Source organism: Acomys minous (genome assembly GCF_964271855.1).
Source record: "Acomys minous genome assembly, contig: scaffold_89, whole genome shotgun sequence".
NCBI classification, from domain to species: Eukaryota; Metazoa; Chordata; class Mammalia; order Rodentia; family Muridae; genus Acomys; species Acomys minous.
Window position 1 is genome coordinate 4,562 of NW_028182122.1, and position 10,979 is coordinate 15,540.

Here is a 10,979-nt window from a genome sequence, read left to right on the forward strand (position 1 = left end):
CTGCCTGGGGACTTGACATCTTTCCAGAACTGAAGCTCCTCCATAGGGTCTGTTACTCTCTTGATCTCTTTCAGTTGTCTTATTGCTCTAGCTAGAACTTCAAATAAAATATTGAATAGATGTAGGGAGAACAGTCTTGCCTTGTTCCTGATTTTAAAGGAGTTGTTTTTACTTTCTTTCCATTTGATTTGATGTTGGCTATAGGCTTGCTGCAGATTCCCTTTATTATGTTTAGGTATGTGTTGCAGGTGGGTTGGGTGTATTTTGATGCTAATACTGCTTGTCAGCTTGTATCTTGCCTAAGAGCCTAACCTGTTTGACCAATAAAAGGCCATCACCCCTGGGCAGAGTAAATGGGATGGGCGTGGCTAAGGTTCCCGGGCTTTGGGAGACCGAGATAATATTGGGAGGAGGAGGGGAGAGGTGGAAGAAGGCTGCACCATGGGTTGGGTGAAGGAGAAGCATATGGCCAACATGGATGGAGATTTGGTCCAGATGCTGAAAATTAGCAAGTATTTGGGATTATGGGTGGGAGGTAGCTTGATAGAAATTATTAGAAGCAGATGGCATAATAAGTAGTTTAGGGATTTAATATCTGGCCTTCCCAAGGTTAAGTAAGGCAATTTTAAAATATAACAGGTGTCTGTGTCTTGACTGATTGCTAGCGGGTTAGAAAATACCACCATAATGATAATTTATAGGCCTAATAATAATATTATTAGGCTATACTGATAAATTAACCACAACAAGTATGTCCCTTGTATCCCTAATCTCTCCAAGACTATTATCATTAATTGGTGTTGGATTTTGTCAAAGGCTTGGTAGGTGGCAAATGAGATTATCCTCTGTGTTTTTCTTTTTTTTCTGTCAGTTTATTTATATGGTGGGTTACATTTACTGATTTTTGTATGTTGAACCATCCCAGCATCTCTGGGACGAAGCCTAGTTGAACAATGTTTGTGATCTTTTTGATTTGTTCTTTGATTGAGTTTGCAAATATTTTATTAATTTTGGATCTATGTCCATGATGGAAATTGGTCAGCAGTACTCTTTCTTTGTTGAGTATTTATGTGCTTTGGGTATCAAGGTGACTGTGACTTCTTAAAATGAATTGGGTAATAATCTTTCTGTTTCTGTTTTGTAGAATAGGTGAGCAGTATTGGTGTTGTCTTCTCTGAGTGTCTGGTTGATTTCTGCATTAAAACCATCCAGTCCTGGTGTTTTGTTTTGTTTTGTTTTGATTTGATTTGATTGGGAGTCCTTTAATGAATTTTTCTTTTTCACTAGGGGATATAGGTCTACTTAAGTTGTTTACCTGATCTTGATTTAACTTTGCCTATCAATTAAATTATCCATTTCTTTTAGATTTTCCAATTTGTTGGGGTACAGGTTTTTAAAGTGTGTTCTTAACTATTCTCAGGATTTCCTCATTGTCTGCTTGTATGTCCTTTTTGTTTCCAATTATTAAAATTTGCATATTCTATTTTGGTTATTTGCAATGAATCTACTCTGTTTCATTGAATCTTTATTGGTTTTGGTTGGTTGTTTGCTTGCTTTTTGGTCCAACGGAGTTTAGTTTATTCAGGGTTGTGGCATTAGCCTGACTCCTGAACAGAAGCTACACCTTGATCCTGGGAGTTTCTTGCTGGGGCAGTGGGTGCTTGTGTCTGCCATGCCACAGGCTCACACTTCATAGAGCATCATGGGGGAAATCCACATAGATTCGGTCGGTGCGCGGGGTGTGGGGGGGAATCCAGCCTCACGATGTCCTGAGGAATCAGATTCTTATGTATCTGTCCATTCTTGGTGACAATTGTCTCCTCATAGAACTCACGAGCCAGATCCCCATCTTTATCATAGAACATGGAGCCGCGGCGTGTGAATGGGAAGGGAGGCAACCCTCGGGCTCAAGACTGCACCAAAGATTGCTCGGCGCCGCCTCTCCACCCCAGTAGCAGTGGCAAAGGGCCAGAGGCCCCAGGCTTCAGAGCCTCTGATGCCCCTGTCAGCCTCTCGGGAGCTTGGCGGCCACTAGGCTCCCACAGTGCGGTGGGCGTGACCATGCCCCGCCCGGTCTCAGGTGCTGCCGCTGCTGCTCCCTGGTTCTTTGTATTCTTCTCTTTGGTATCTGTTTACTTGATTTTGAGTGCCTCTCGGGAGCTTGGCGGCCACTAGGCTCCCACAGTGCGGTGGGCGTGACCATGCCCCGCCCGGTCTCAGGTGCTGCTGCTGCTCCCTGGTTCTTTGTATTCTTCTCTTTGGTATCTGTTTACTTGATTTTGAGTGTGTTATGAGTTCCTTTAGCGTTTGTTACTTTGTGAACTTTCTGTGGAGAAACAGTGTTAGTTGTCTCTTCTTGATCCTGAAGGTTTGCCTCTCATTTCTTGGCAACTCTGTGTTTTCCAGTTGTAATCATCAGTTTGGGTTTTTGTTACTTAAGTGATTGATATGGTTAACACATTGGTTTTTGGTTTTTCAAACTTTCAGCAAATGCTGAAACAAAAGCAGGACTTTTCAAGGAGAAAAGAAAGAGGGCCCTTGATCTGGATTGGAAGCCTAACAAGGTGCTTTAAGGGCAATACTTCCTCCTGCCCAAGCCTTAAATTAATGGAAAGAGTATGCAAAGTGATTCCTAGTCCCAGGAAGAAACTTCATATAAAACCTGCTGCTACTGTGGTCCAAGCGTGGTAGGGTCCATCCCTGCATAGAAGCCAATCTTGACAGGATCACCTTATTGTGCTGGTTCTAGAAACAAGAAAGACACAAAATTCAAAGATTCTTCCTCTGTGGTTTCAGTTCAGCAATGTCCCAGCTATTTATGTTTGGCAGCTTCATAGTCCCAGTGAGGAAACTGTGAGAGTTCATTGCATTGAAGCTGTGAGGATGAAGCCTAAGTTGCATTTTGAGACCACAAACAAGATGTTGAGACACCCAAGCCTTTGCGAAATCTGCATGGAGAGATGCAGATAGGGAGTGGAAGTAGCCAAACTGAGGGATGTATGAAAAGGTACAGGAATAGGTCATCTGAGCCCTTTGATGTGAAGGTCCATGTGTGTGAGACAGCGCTGCAGGATTTGGTGTTTGCCCTGCAGAGTTTCTTGCCTTGGTCTAATCTCCCCTCACTGTGTACACATTCCTATTTACTGGAATGAGAAGGACTATTCTGTGCCATTGTATGTTGGAAAGATAGAACTTGTTTAATGATTTTATAAGATGTGTCAATTAAGAGATTGTCCATAATTGTCAGAAGCGACTTTGGACATTAGAACAGTGTAGAAGCTATTGCTTTGAACATTTGAACAGTGTAGAGGCTGTTGCTTTGGACATTTAAGCAGTGTAGAGGCTGTAGCTTTTGACATTTGAACAATGTACAGTCTGTTGCTTTTGGCATTTGAACAGTGAACATGCTGTTGCATATTATTAGGACCATTACAATTAGACTAAATGCATTTGCATCACAGGGTGACCATAAGCTTATAGTGACCAGGGTGAGAATGCAGTTGTTTGAGTCAAAAAGCTCCTAGATTAGAGTTTGCCTTTGGGCACTTGTCTGGCTTTTGTGGCTTTCTTTGGGTAGCTTATGCATGCTTTTGTAGGAGGAGCCTTTCTAGATTCTGTTAGGGTATTGTGTACAGTTTACTCTTGTTCATTCAAATGCTGATTTCTCTACCCCACTATCTAGTTTGCATTGCGATGTTTATTTCAAGTATTTCTGGTGACAAGTTTGTATTGACATGTCACCATTTGTTCTCTTTTTTGCTAATAAAAGTCATCTAGCCAGTGCTGAGCAATACAGAGACTAGGGTGGGACATCCTGGTCCAGTGAGAGGAGGAGAAAGATCAGGAAGGGAAGGAAGGATGCCTTTGGACAGAACCAGGAAACACTAGGAGAAGAGAATTGGACCATAGAGACAAGAAAAATGAGAGGAAGATAAACTAGCTTGGAGGCTTAGTATTATGCTCTCTGCTAATTAAACAGATTCTAGTCTCTCTGTGTGGTGTTTTGGTTAAGGAATAAGCACTGATTATCTTAAAATTATAAATATTAATATCCATTCAACAAGATTCCTTATTGGGGATGAAATTTGATTGTCTAAAGACTCAATCCATTTCCTGTTCTTTGTGTCTACTGTGTTGTGGTTGAAACTGATCAGTTAGCTTCCTTCTCATGCTGTCATGCCTGCACCAGTATACACTCTATCCCTAAATCACATAAGATACAGTAGAACCAATTGCTACCCAATGCTAAGCTAATTTGCTAGTCTGATGTTTTTATATTTTTAAATTTGTTGTTTTTGTTTCTGTTTTTGGAAACAAAGTTTCTCTGTATAGTCCTAGCATTCCTGAAAGTAAGTATGTAGACCAGATAGTTGTCAAACTTGGAGATCCCCCTGACTCTGGCTCCAGAGTGCTGGGATTAGTTTGGGCCAACATGTCTGGCTGTTTTTTTACTGTTATTTTTTTTTTTAAGATTTATTATTTATTCTTATGTATATAGTGCTCTTCCTTCATGTACATCTGCAGGCCAGAAGAGGGCATCAGATGGTTGTGAGCCACCATGTGGTTACTGGGAATTGAACTCAGGACCTCTGGAAGAGCAGTCAGTGCTCTTAACCTCTGAGCCATCTCTCTAGCTCCCTGTTATTTTTTTTTTTTTTTTAATAAAGTTAGCGGAAGTTCTTGGAATGTAGGTTTTTGTACAAGGTAGCATATGCTATTGTGCTTATCTTCATCCACATCTTGAACTTTGAAATTTGGCAGAGAGTGTATTCTGTTTTTTAGAACGGCATGTATTCATGATATTAATATGACCTGTGCCTTCTGAGTCATTGCATTGCAGGCGTGTGACGTTCTTCCTACAAGGATTTGTTCGAATCTTTTGAATGAATATGAGTGTTTTTCCTGTATGCATGAACATGTATATCATGTGTGCCTCCTCCTCACTGCTGTCAGAACTCCTGAACTTGGAATAATGAATAGTTGTGAGCCCCGTGTAAATAATGACAATTGACCTCAATTATTTTTTCCTTCACTTTTCTTTTTCTTATTTTATTTCTTATTTTTATTTTTGGTTTTTCAACACAGTATTTCTTTGTGTAGCCTTGGCTGTCATGGACTCACTTTGCAGACTGGGCTGGCCTCGAACTCATAGTGATCTGCCTGCCTCTGTCTCCCAAGTGCTGAGATTAAAGGCGTATACCACCAATGCCCAGCTTACCTCAATTATCTTCAATACCAGCAAGAGCTTTTAACTGGTGAGCCATCTCTCCTGTCCTATTTTGTTTATTTATATTGCTATTATTTCCTTCTGTTCATTTATAAATGTTTAAACATGCATTCCCTTTTAGTAAAATCTTACTATTGTTATAGTATAAACTGGGGTACCTCAGGGTTATGGAAGATGAATATCAAACAGGAGTGAATGTATAATTCTTTGTAGGAACTTCAGTAAAGATCTCTGAGTTCTTTCTGTCTTTTTTGTTTGTTTGTTTGATTGATTTTTTTTTTTTTTGAAGGGAGTCAGGATCTTAATATGTACGTCATGGCATAGAACAGGCTGGCACCTGCCTCTGCCTCCTGAGTGCAGGGATTAAAGGCATGAGCAAGGATACCCAGCTTGCCCATCATTTTTGTAGTTAGTAATTGTTCCTACAATTTCTCTGATGTGTGATCTGTGTGGTTCTTTCTCTATGTCTGTTAATTGACATTTCTCTTGCGAGGCTATTTCCTGTTCAAAGGACACAGAAACGACAAATGCCAAGAGATATGGAGGATTGGCAAAAGCAAGCCTGTGAGCCTCTGGAGGCAGCCCACTCATTTTTCACAGCTCTATCCCTTGGTTTAGGAAAAGCCTAAGTTATTTTGCCTCAAAACTGCTTCCTGTTGCTACACTGTCTTTCCATGCTTCTCTCTTGTGTCTGGCATAATGCATTATGCAGATCTCCTGCATAATCGTATGAAGGTGATTATATAGTTCCTGATAGTGATTTCTGAATAGATTCAAGTAACGTCTAGCCCTCCTACAAATTATCAAAAAACTGCTAGGAGTTCTGCGAACCACATGAATTACACCAGTAAGAAAAGCAAGATTAAACCACATTAATGATCAAGGGAATGCATTCATTCTAGGTTTAGTCCAGGCTGAGTCCTAGGTGTTTACCACAATAAGAAAGACCATATGAATATAAAAACAAAGAACAAATGGTTTTCTGTACAAGACAGGACAGACCCCTGTTTCTTGATAACAACCTTGGCACCAAAAACTCTTGTTTTAAATACATAATGTACATATGAAATAAGAAAAAGATAAAGCTTCTGCTTGGGACTCAGTGAGCTTATAGATAAAACTACTATTTAAACTTTAATGAGCAAAAAATGTTCAGTTAGATATAGTTCTAGTGAAATAAATTAAAGTCCTACTGTCATTCTCTTCTGTAATGATTGTATAGGGAAGATAAAAACCTATAGGACAAGAATAAAAGAGAGAGGGGCTTGCTAGAGCCTGTCCTACCCATTTACTATGTGTCTGTGTATATATGTTCACATGTGAATAGATATGTGTATGCATGTTTAAATATCTACATGTTGTTGTTGTTGTTGGTGTGTGTGTGTGTGTGTGTGTGTGTGTGTGTGTGTGTGTGTGTAAAATTGGGAACTCCCTTGTGTGTATGAATGTGTACCTGTCTGCATGTCTCATTGCTTACGTGTGCTGATATAGTGGAAGGTTCCCTGAGGATGGCCTGGATTTGCTGCATTCTTCGCAAAAGAGACTGCTAAAACCAACGCCATCACCACAGGAAAGCTTGTGGGAATCTGCTGTTCAAAGCCCATGTTTATTTTACTTGTATGAGTGTATGTTTAAAGTCTTTTTTTTTTTTCTCTTTTTTCCCCCCTCTCCTTCAAGCCACTGTTGAATGCCTAAGTAAGTCACTAAGTTTAAAAGCAAACTATGGTTTTTCTTTTACAGCCTCCTGCTGTTTACATCAGGAAACTGTCACAGCCACCTGCCCTTAGGTAATAGACTCCTTAGCTAAGGAGCGGCTTTGGCAGCAGAAGAGCCAGAAAAACCAAATAGCTCAATTGATAAAGCATCAGATAGTTCTTTGGAATTTGCCAACACTGTGTCCTGTGCAAATACTAATGTGTGTGTCAAGGCTGGCCCTTGATGGAGATGAACCTCGTTATTCAGTTTCCTTCTAAAATGACTTGGTGGTTACAGTAGAACTTTTGTGTCTGAAAATGAGTGGAGGAAGCACCAGAGTTACACGACTATGTTGTCAATGGTGCAGACATGTACAGTGATGTCAGTATCCTGCTTTCTGTGTACACATGTACAGCATACTTTAGGATGCAGTGACCTATGATGATGAGCATGTGAACTTCACTCGGAAGAGTGGGCTTTGCTGGATCCTTCCCAGAAGAGTCTCTACAAGGATGTGATGCTGGAGCCCTACAGGAACCAAGCTGCTGTAGGTAGGACTGAATTATGTTTTGCTTTTTAAAGTCAGGGGACAAATGTTTCTCTGTTACTGATGTTCTTCTGCAATTTCAAATGAGAATGAGGAAGAATGAGGTGAATAAATCAGGCATGGTTCTTAGAGACTCTGAATGTAATAACTTAAATTTTCTTAATTTCCAATAATATATAATATATTTCTTATACTATATTTTAAGCTACAATCTGGGAGACCATAATATTGAGGACCGTTGTCAAGTTCTAGAAGACATGGAGGGTCATTTTCATGTGCAAGCTGATACATGTCTTGCAGAAGAAATTTTAATGTGCCCTGCAAGTTTTAAAGAAAAGCAACAGTGTTAAAAAATGAAAAAACTGACCCCCCCCTCTTTGCCCTGCCTCTGTGGGTCAGGCGGACCCAGGGGAGGGTGGTAGGTTGCAGCGACCGCCCCCCTCCCCCCGCCCCCCCGTGAACCAGCAGTGGGAGGGGTTTGAACCCCGGAAATGGTGGGGAGCCCTGGATTTTCCCTGGACGTCTAGACAGTTGGACCTGAGAAGGGGCCAGTTAAAGGTTGGGGCCTTTGGGGAGAGGTGGGGGTGGGGAGCTGAGACTCGTACCGGGACTAAATGGGGCCTGGGCAGAAGCTGAGCACCCTGTGCCCAAGGAGCCCCCCGTTGGCCTTGAGTGGCTGAGTGACTGAGCCCCCCCCCCCCCCCCAGAGCAGGACCTTCCCTTGGAAGGGCCTTGCAGCAGCCGGTGGGAGGGCCTGGCCTGGCGCTCCCGACCTCCACTCGCTGTTGTCCCGCCCTCCCCTGGAGGGAGGGGCCGAGCGCCCTCAGGAAGCATAGACCTAGGCTTTCCGAGAGTTTCCCGCCCTGCGTTGCCACTGGCCGCCTACCCGCCAGGAGATGGCTCCCGGGACACGTGAGAGTCTTCGGTGATGTTGACACTCCCAATGTCTTCGAGCAGCCAGGGCCCTGGGGCTGGAGCGCACCAACGCGGAACCTGCTGCTGCCGCCGCTGCCAGGCCTGTGTGCGAACTGAGTGTGGGGACTGCCATTTCTGAGGAGACATGAAGAAACTGGGGGAGTTGGCGGGGCGGGCGCATGAAGTGGTCTTGCCTGCTTCGGCAGTGCGCTGTGCCCGTGCTTCCACACACAGCTGTATGCGTGTGCTGAGTGCGGGGACTGCCATTTCTGAGGAGACCTGAAGAAGCTGGGGACGTCGGTGGGGCGGGCGCATGAAGCAGTCTTCCCTGCTTCAGCAGTGCGCTGCGCAGCTGTGTTCCTTCTGTGTGGGGAAGCTGGGAAGGAGGAAGGTGCATGGAGAGGAAGAGAAGTTTGGTTTGAGCCTCATGGAGTATACAGTCTGCAACGGGATCATCCACCCTGGCTGCCTGAAGATGGGAAAGGCTGAGGGTGCTATCAATTCAGAGATCCCCAACTGCTGGGAGTGCCCCCAAGGTACCCAGGAAGGATGGACAAGGATGCAGGTGAGGGTCCAGGGCACCACAGGGTTGACAGTGGTGAGGGGTGGATGGAAGCTGACAGAGGAGCCACCACCTCCACCTCTGCCCAGAAGAAAGGGAACCTTACCTGCTGGCCCTCCCCCTGAACATGTGTCTGGGCCCCCAAACAGAAGGAGTGGGAGGCAGGGAATGAGACCCCCGACCCCAAGGAAAAAGGTGAAAGGAGGCCAAGAGAGGCACTTGAAGAAGGTGGGTGGAGATGCCTGCCTCCTCTGAGGAGCAGACCCAGGCAGCCCTGGCCTTCTCCCCTAACCCCCACCCCCCACCCCCCAGGCTTCGGAATCCCAGCCAGGCATTCTCATTCTGCCACCCTAGGCTCCCTCCCGAGAACTGGGAGAAACTCAAGCCACCTATGGCTTCTGCTGAGGGCCCGGCAGCACCATTCCTATCACCACAGAGGGAGAAACTCGAGCGTTTCAAGCATATGTGCCAGCTGCTGGAGCGGGTGCCTGATACCTCTTCTTCCTCCTAGGACTCAGACACAGACTCAGACTCCTAGGGCACATAGCTTAGTAAGGACAAAGCTCCTGGGGAGGCCTGGAATGTCCTTCAGCCAGCCTGGGGCAGCTCTGGCGAGAAGAAAACCATGGGGTAGCGGTGGGCTAAATGCCCTGGCAGTGGGGGAAGCACTGCTCAGTTGACCCCTGGGCCCTGCCCCACCACCATAGCCTCCACAGTTATGTGCCTCCCCACCCCAAGCCCTGAGCCTGACACTCTGCCTTTGCTGCTGCCTCGGGCTGCATGGCTCCATGTCTTTCAGCACCTTGGACCCTGAGAGCGATGTGTCTGCATGCGAGTCTGCCAGACTTTGAGCTGCTGGTGCTACAAGCGTCTGTGGCCTCGGATGGACCTAAGCCGGAGGAAGCCGCTGACCCCACCCATGCTTAATGGGGTGGTTTGCCACCAGCCATGTGCTCTGGACCTCAGATGGACAGGTGTTTCCACAAAAAGCAGCTCATGCGTTTTCTGAACCGACTGTAAGGCTTGCAGGAGTTGGTGCTTTCTGGGTGGTCCTGGCACTCCACCTCTGCCCTGGGCTCCACCCCACTGCCTGCACCGTGCTTCTTGGACCTCCATTGGATTAAAGATGTAAAAGACTACCAGTTCCTGGACCTCTTGCCCTCATTTCACCGCCTAACGTGAGGCCAGGTTATTTTCTTCATGACTTGACACTCCTCAGTTTAATATCTTGGGATTTCTGCCCCGGGACTTGAGCCAGCCTTCCCTTTTCCCACCTGCACTGATATCTTTGGGGATCTTTCCTTCCCATCTCTGCCTTCCACCTGCTACGTTGTCCATCCCCTTGGGGGCGTGGGTCAAGAGGTACAGGGGAGGTGCTGAGCCAAAGGGATGGTGGGGTGGTGAAGGTGCAAGTCTTTAGTAGAGAAGAGTGAGGGGGCAGGATACTGGGAGCCATGGGGCTGTGGGAGGTGATGGATGGGTGCGGGGAGGGCAGAGAGCAGACCAACAGGGTTCAGGGAACAAAGACCAGTTGGGTGGGATGGGGGTCCAAAAAGGGGAAACCAGAGGAGCAGTTGGGGATCCAGTAGTTAGATAGGGGGCTCTATAAACCAGGAAATGCCAGGACTGGGGCCCGGGAGAGGAGCAGATGTGGGGCTCGTTCCCTCTCTGTGGGGTTGCTCCTCTCCCTTCCCCCTGTCCAGATTTCAGTTCTTTCCCTGACCCTGACTCCTTGAACGTCACTGAAAATGGCAGCTATTACAAGGAGTGGGGGCTGCGAGTCAACCTGCTGTTCAGCTTGTGGCCCAGGGGAGTGGTGAGGGATAGCCCAGACCCCTGCTTGGCTCTCTACACCGTACTTGAACATTCATCTGTACTTAACCAGGGGACTGTGATGTGAGGGGACCAGCCTGACCTAAACTGGGCTAATGGGCACTCCGTTTGGACTGTCCCACCCCCAGCTCTCTTGCATTGCTGTCCCAAACAGCTCTACCACTCTGACCTGATGGTGGATTTCAGCTTAAAGATGGGCA

At 45.7% G+C, this 10,979-nt stretch overlaps 1 pseudogene across 1 annotated transcript; it reads left to right on the forward strand.

Annotated features, from left to right (window-relative positions):
• Positions 1 to 8,697: 8,697 nt before the first annotated feature.
• LOC311591827 (F-box/LRR-repeat protein 19-like) lies at positions 8,698 to 10,128 on the forward strand (annotated as a pseudogene). The gene has a single exon. The product of its transcript is annotated as an F-box/LRR-repeat protein 19-like (transcript).
• Positions 10,129 to 10,979: the final 851 nt, after the last annotated feature.